An 8475-nucleotide genomic window follows, 5' to 3' on the forward strand; every position below is an offset into this window, starting at 1 on the left:
AACAGCCCAAGGTAGAAGATGCAACTATTTACGATTTTGCCATCCAGTTGTTAATCTCCGCCGTTTAATCGTTTTAGCTCGTTTTAGTTCGTTCCAGTTGCGTTAGTTTCGTGTCGTGGATATCTACGCAGTAGTGCTATTAGTTTTCATGTCACATGTTTTTAGTATATAATTAAATAATTAATTTAATTAGTCTATACACAGCTAGTTTTATAATTAGAAAAAAAATTATGTAAGTAAACTTCGGTCTTTCGTAAGCAAATGTTAATTGGATTAACGTTAACTTATATATTTTAAATTGTAATATACTTAAATTAAACACGTTCCATGTACAAAATTGGTGTTAGAGGCTCACATGCTTTTCTTTTTTATGTTGTTAAAGTTTAAATTGATTAAATAATACACATGTTTGTAATTAAAATATGATTAGTTTAACTCATCTTTCTAAATTAGATATATAATTTGACAAATCTGAACGAGTAGATTCAAATGATTTTGGTCACTTAAAATAATACAAGCATGTGCAGCACCAAGGCCGAGCACCGTGCTACTGCCTCGCTCCTTGCTAGCTTGCTGACATCAGCATGACGTGTCTTAACTTTATGGCCGTTTTTCTTTAGAAAAATAAATCTAGAAATACACTCCAAATACACCTTCATGGACATGGTCCATGGTGGATCGCTCTCATAGCCCCTCCCCGGTCCATGGTTAAAGGACCGAGTTCACAGCATAGTGCACGTGCATTTTGCGTTCTAACCATTGTAATTTTCTGTAATCGATCCACTGTTATAATTAAATATTAATTGGATTAACATTTATTTAATAGTCTTTTTAATTAAAATCAATCTAGTTTTTAATTATGTTTCCGATCTACGCTCGCTTTGTAATGTTGTATGCTAGGCGATGACAATGTTATATACCATGTCCCGTGTTTTTAGTTTTCAACATAAATATTAATTGGATTAATATTATTGCTCACACCATTTTTCATACTAAAAGCAAATTAGGTTTTATTCTTTTTATATCGAGCCGTTCTTGTCGCGTTACTTTTGTTCGGCGTGTTCAACGCAGTGGCGTTAGTGGTTCTCATGTTACTCAAATGTGTTTTGGCAGCTAAAAAGTTAATTGTATTAATACTATCACTTGCATTGTTTTCAGAATATAAAGTCAATATAGGTTTTATACTATGCTCTTTCTTAAGCAATGAAACAAGTTGATTAATGAAAATATTTACATGTGTTTCTACAATTAAAATAAGTTATATAGATAGGTTTTATTTTCTGTTGCACCAAAAATCCTTCGATAGTCGCTTTTTCGTTGAATCGCATATAGCGTGTCTTTTGCGTTTGTGTGTTTGTAGCGATACATCATTTTGCTTATTTTATTTTATTGGTTGGTGTATTGTTCAGATATAGATGCAATTGTATGCTATGCATGTATGTGTATGGATGTTGTGTGGTGTTCTACGATTACGTCTAGTCGGTGAGATATACGTGGTGATCTTGAAGAAGAAGAAGGACGTTGAAGATTAAAGCTTACCGAATGATTGGTATTTAAGGCAGTGTACCAAAGGCCCCTTGTACCTATGAACAATTACTATTCATATTCATGCATGTGTCTAATTTGATATACCCTTAAAGATTATACCTAGATGAATTCTTGTAACACATATCCTTGTCACCTATGGTTTGGGTATGGATTTTAGATAGATGCTGTAGCGCTTAACATAAAATAATTATTAAACATGACTAAAGGCTATATGCAATGTGATAAAATGGAGCTTTTTAGCAATAGATAGGGGGCTAGAGTACGGGGTTGAGTACTCTAGTGCCTCTCCATAAGGACTTAATCCTGAAGCGGCAACCCAGGAGGTTCCGTACAACCCGAGTGTCATATGGCTCTGACTTTAACCTATTAACTAGATTGTACAAGCTCGTTTGTAGCTTCCAGTAAGGGTAAGAGAGTATCTTTCCTTTTTCTGCTAGGATATGTGTACCATGCTGCGATGCCCACGTGTGCCACTCCTTAATAGCTATGACTTTTTAGTGCAACTAGCTAAGGGTTTCATAGTGTAACCCTGCCATACTTCCTGGGAAGAGGTGTAGTGGGCCTTGCAAACCCCGGCATTGGGAATCACGGCTCGGTGGGTAAAGATGTACAATTTCTGTAGAAATATTTGACCTATTATAACAGCTATGCTCATAGATATGAGCGGTCTGGATCCTTCAAGATTAGTGGTTACTGTAGATGGTGGATGGTTGGGAATTGAGATAAACTTGACTATACTTTAATATCACTTGGGAATTGGGATTGTTCACTAAAGTAGTGAGACAAGATGCTAAAACTTGATCAACTAAAATTGCAAACTATAGTCAAACAGTGTCAAGCCTTTTTGAGCCTCATAGATCCCTTTGATATACTTGCTAAGCATGGTGAGCTTACACTTGCTTTACATCCAATGAAAATCCCGGATGGATACTAGATTGTTGGTTTGGAGGAGTTAGGCTTATGGTCAACCAGTTAGTCGTCCCTGTGGATTTGGAGTGTTTGCCTGAAGATCAGAGTCAACTTCCTGCTATCTATACTCTGAGGTTATTTTCCTTTTACTAATACATTATGTAATAAGTATTGTCTTTTGATATTACCCTTATTTGTTGCTATACATGAGATTTGACTTCCTGGGCTCACATATAGTGTGTATATGGTTTTGTCCTTAAAACCAAGTGCTACAAATTGGTATCAGAGCAATGCTGACTATAGGACGTAAGCCTAGTTAGCACTGGTCATTTCTAAAAACCTATTTTACTATAAAACTATTTCTCCACCTCCTTGACTCATTGAATTGAATATTTCCAATCCTTATCCTATTGTCTCCCCTCCTTAATAGCTCCCTTGGAGCTATACTTTCTTATCTCCTTGAGTTGTTGTTCTTGATCTCTTGCAAACTTTCTAGTCTCACCTCTATTCAAAATTCCAAAGCCATGTTAAGAAGTTTTCCCCTAAGAATGCCTACCAAGTAGCTAGAAGGAACGATTAGCAACGAGCTTGTATTTTGTGTTTGAGTGGTTTGTCCTAATGATCATGGCTGAGTTGGATCTTTGTAATGAGTGCAATGAGTTTGTGGGTTATGCTCACAATTTCATTTATATTAAAGGTTTCAGGTATAAGGGATAAGGAAATAAATAGTCTGGGTTCTCTTTCTCTTGTTTCCTGCTTTCTATCTTCTGGAGTAGTCTGACTTCTATGGCCTATGTCTCCAACCTTTGGGCAACCAAAACTTCTGAGAAAATTCTGGGTGAAAGTAGACTTCAAGATCTTTCTTTTCCCACAAGAGTCACCTTGATAGCAATTCTAGTTTGGGAGATATGAAAATCACAATGTGATACATCGGCGCTGTCTGAAATCTAGAATAGTTTCTGTTGAGCAAAGATTTTGAGCAAGTTAACTGTAGAATCTGAAGGAGTGGTCTAAAATAAATTTGTGGGGAATTTTATATTCTTTCCAACGGTTTAATATGCAACTCTATTGGATAAATGGAACTTGAGAGATGGACGTTTTTCTGTGCTTCTATTTTCTATCTATGGGAAGGATCAATTTTTCTTATTCTTATCTATGTCCACAATCTCTCTAGGATGTCAGAGGATGATAATACACCTTGAGAAAGTTACATGCTGGATGTTGGTACCCCTATCCCATCTCTTCTAAAGGGGGGTAGCCAAGCTAAGAGTGTTGCGAGTTGGTGAACCACAAGGAGTTTGGATCTATGTCAAGATTGATCTTTGAGCTAGCTATGGTTGGGAGTTTGATCTTCACGTACCTAGGATATAGACAATTGCAAGAATGCTCAAGACTAAGATTAACTCTTGAAAACAATTAGATTGGTTTTTATTTCTATTTAAAGCTTTTCCTTAAAATGAAATCTTCAAAAGATGTTGGAAAACAAATTAACAACCTTTTTGATTCAAAAACTTTGAAAAACTTCTTCAAAAGTTGTGTTGAACTAAGTTCAAAAGGGTTTAAGTTTGTTTTCTCATTTTCAAGAGTTGGTATTCGAAACTTAATTTCAAAAGTATTTCACCAAAGAATAAGAGTTGATTTGAAAAGAGATATTAAAGTTTAAAAGATTCAAAAAGAGTTGCTAAAGACTATATTTGAGACATTTCAAAAGTTTTGATTTAAATTTTGAAAGACTCTTTTGCTCATTCAAAAGAAAACAATCTAATTTGAACTGCTTCACTCAAGGTTTTAGTTTAAAAATAGATATTCATAAAAAGTTTGAAAGTATCTTATTTCTAAAAACTTCAAAAAGTTGGAAGTAAATTTGGATTTCAAAACCCACTTTGTTTGAACTAAATTTCAAAAAGATTAAAATGTATTCGGTTACTCTTCAAAGAGTTATTCTAAAAATACTTTTGAACCAATTTATTCTAAAACACTTTGAAAATGACTCTAAAGTGTTTTTAAAATGGGTTGTTTGGAAAAGACTGATTGAAATAAAAAAACAATTTGAGTTGTCTTATTTCAAATTTTATTTGAAAGGTGTTCAAAATGCTTTCAAGATAGTTTACAAAAGTTTGAAAATTTTGGTTCAAAAGTTTGCAACAATTTGCATTTGGAAACGGAGCACTTTAGGCTTTGAATTAGAATTAAGTTTGATTTCTAAACAAAATTTGAAAATAAAAGGTTTGAGTTGATTTCAAAAGTGTATTTCTAAAAGGAGTCTTCCAAAATAGTTTGAAAGGGTTGAAAATTATTTGATTTAATTCCACAAAAGTCTTATTCCAAAAAGAACTTGAACATGTGTTTGACTTCAAAAAAAAATGGGAATTGAAAACATACTCTCTTCATTTCTAAAGTAGTTTTGAAATTGATTTGGTTTGATTTCAGAAATCCCAAAAGAGTTCATTCAAAATGATTTGAAAATGAAGTCAAAAGTTTTCTTTGTTTTCTAAAATCTTGAAACTCCCTTGTTTGAAACATATTTCAAAAGAACCTGAGTTGATTTGTCTACTCTTTATCTAAGATTTGATTATAAAGATGAGTTTTCAAAAGAGTTTGAAAAACAAAGCTTAGTATGTTTTCCTATGTTTCCAATGATTTGAAAATGGTTGGGTTATTTCAAAACCTTAAAAACATTTATTCAAAAGAGTTTCAAAATATTTTCTTGAGTTCCTAAACATAAAACATATTCTGAAAGCTATTTCACAGGAGTTGAAGAAGAAAATTTGTTCGGTTTTGATTTAAAGTCTTCCTTTTGAAAAATAAAACATTTCAAAATACATAAAAAGATGAACCATAGAATTCAAAGTTCTGATTCAAGCTAAGCAAGATCTTTTGCAAGCTTAACATATGGATAACAAGATTCATTGGAACGAATTAAGAGAAGCAATAAGATCGGACTTGGAATAAGATTGAACAAGAATCTACAAGAGTGGCCACATGAAGAGTTCTCATACAACACAAGGTGAGCATCAAGATGGTATTGCTCAAGGAAGTGAAGAAGATCCCAAGTTGAAGTATCCCTCTCTTCTTTGCTCTTCTTCTTCGAATCTCGAGGACAAGATTCATCTTAAGGGGTTAGAATTGTAACACCCTAAAATTAGCTACATTCTAAAAAGAGTAAAATAATTTCTGTTAATTGTCATGTGCTCATAAAAACATAGGTAAAAGAAAATTTTCTTTAAATTAAAATCCAACATAAGGGTAGCACCATGTTTGCGCATACATGCCGTTGCATTGGTACTTTTGTGATGAGTGGTTTGGAAAGTAAATTCAAATCTCAATCTTCAAAATATTATTTTTCTAGTGGTTTAAAAAGAATTTGAAAACTTGTAAAAACAAAAGTTAGATAAGATGCCTTGTTTTCAAAATCCAAAGGCTTGGAAAGGTTTTAAGACGCGTTAGAACGATGCCTCTCTTTCCGAAAATCTTTCCGACCTTTTTTAGGATTAAATTCCTATTTCTTGGAGCTTTGTCTTTTTCCTCGATCAATGCAAAAGTCTTTTTCAGGAGCTAAACCACTTTGGTTGTGTTCCTCATTCTTCCATCTATCTCTAGGAATTTTTCTAGTATTTTTTGGAGCTCAGAGATATTTTTCGAAGCCTAAATAGTAATTCCCAATTTTGTATAATTATTTTAATTCTGAAAATCAATAATTGCTAAAATATCTCGACTTTCCAAAATATGCCAACCCTAGACCTATATATATGCCAGCGTAGCCCTCAATGCGAGGATTCTAGAAGTACGATCCGTTTTCCCAGCCGCCACTCCTATCGCCGCAGATCGGACGCCGAAGTTCGGAAAAGCTAGGTTTCCGCTGAACTCTTTGGCGAGCTTTTCCTGGCCAAACCATCACGTTCTGGCGTCAACCACCACCACCACGAGGTAGATCTCATTGTTCTCTAGACCATAGTGTCCTTTTGTCGAATCCATCACTGTTTGACTATTTCCCCTTCGTTCTCCTTTTTCCAGTCGGTTTCCTAGCGAGGAACTCCATGGCCGGCCCTCTTCTTCAAGTTCTCCGGCCATCACGCGCTTGCAGCCGGCCCCGTTCGCCGCCACCTAGCAGGCCCCACGCCGTGGCCCTACGACGCCTATCTTGCTGCCCTCCCACGTGCAGCCCCGTGTCTGCTGCTCGTGCGAGTAGGACTGGGCACCACCACCAAGGCTGCTCGGGCCTTGCCCATGCAGGCCACTACAGCCCCGCGCGTGGGCCCCTGTGCCACCGTGGCCTGACGCGGCCGTCGACCAGCGCCCGGTGCCTCTCTGCCGGCCGTCACCGGTCCCATCCGCGAGCAGCAGCAGGCCAGCTTCCATGGCCATGTTCTGTACGTATGGATGTTGACGAACAGCCCAAGGTAGAAGATGCAACTATTTATGATTTTGCCATCCAGTTGTTAATCTCCGCCGTTTAATCGTTTTAGCTCCATTTCACTTCATTTCAGTTGCGTTAGTTTCGTGTCATAGAGATCTACGCAGTAGTGCTATTAGTTTTCATGTCACATGTTTTTAGTATATAATTAAATAATTAATTTAATTAGTCTATACATAGCTAGTTTTATAATTAGAAAAAAATAATGTAAGTAAACTACGGTCTTTCATAAGCAAATGTTAATTGGATTAATGTTAGCTTATATATTTCAAATTGTAATATCCTTAAATTAAACACGTTCCATGTACAAAATTGGTGTTAGAGGCTCACATGCTTTTCTTTTTTACGTTGTTAAAGTTTGAATGGATTAAATAATAGACACATGTTTATAATTAAAATATGATTAGTTTGACTCATCTTTCTAAATTAGATATATAATTTGACTAATCTGAATGAGTAGTTTCAAATGATTTTAGTCACTTAAAATAATATGAGCATGCGCAGCACCAAGGCCGAGCATCGTGCTCCTGCCTCGCTCCTTGCTAGCTTGCTGACATCAGCATGACGTATCTTAACTTTATGGTCGTTTTTCTTTGGAAAAATAAATCTAGAAATACACTCCAAATACACCTTCATAGACATGGTCCATGGTGGATCCTTCATAGACATGGTCCATGGTGGATCGCTCTCACAGCCCCTCCCCGGTCCACGGTTCAAGGACTGAGTTCACAGCATAGTGCACGCGCATTTTGCGTTCTAACCCTTGTACTTTTCCGTAATCGATCCACTGTTATAATTAAATATTAATTTGATTAACATTTATTTAATAGTCTTTTTAATTAAAATCAATCTAGTTTTTAATTATGTTTCCAATCTACGCTCGCTTTGTAACATTGTATGCTAGGCGATGACGATTTTATATACCATGTCCCGTGTTTATAGTTTTCAACACAAATATTAATTGGATTAATATTATTGCTCACACCATTTTTCGTACTAAAAGCAAATTAGGTTTTATTCTTTTTATATCGAGTCGTTCTTGTCGCGTTACTTTTGTTCGGCGTGTTCAACGTAGTGGCGTTAGTGGTTCTCATGTTACTTAAATGTGTTTTGGCAGCTAAAAAGTTAATTGTATTAATACTATCACTTGCATCATTTTTAGAATATAAAGTCAATATAGGTTTTATACTACGCTCTTTCTTAAGCAATGAAACAAGTTGATTAATGAAAATATTTACATGTGTTTCTACAATTAAAATAAGTTATATGGATAGGTTTTATTTTCCGTTGCACCAAAAATCCTTCGATAGTCGCTTTTTCGTTGAATCGCATATAGCGTGTCTTTTGCGTTTGTGTGTTTGTAGCGATATGTCATTTTGCTTATTTTATTTTATTGGTTGGTGTATTGTTCTGATATAGATGCAATTGTATGCTATGCATGTATGTGTATGGATGTTGTGTGGTGTTCTACGATTACGTCTAGTCGGTGAGATATACGTGGTGATCTAGAAGAAGAAGAAGGACATTGAAGATTAAAGCTTACCGAAGGATCGGTATTTAATGCAAGTGTACCAAAGGCCCCTTGTACCTATGAACAATTACTA

Source organism: Miscanthus floridulus, chromosome 15 (assembly GCF_019320115.1).
Source record: "Miscanthus floridulus cultivar M001 chromosome 15, ASM1932011v1, whole genome shotgun sequence".
Taxonomy (NCBI): Eukaryota; Viridiplantae; Streptophyta; class Magnoliopsida; order Poales; family Poaceae; genus Miscanthus; species Miscanthus floridulus.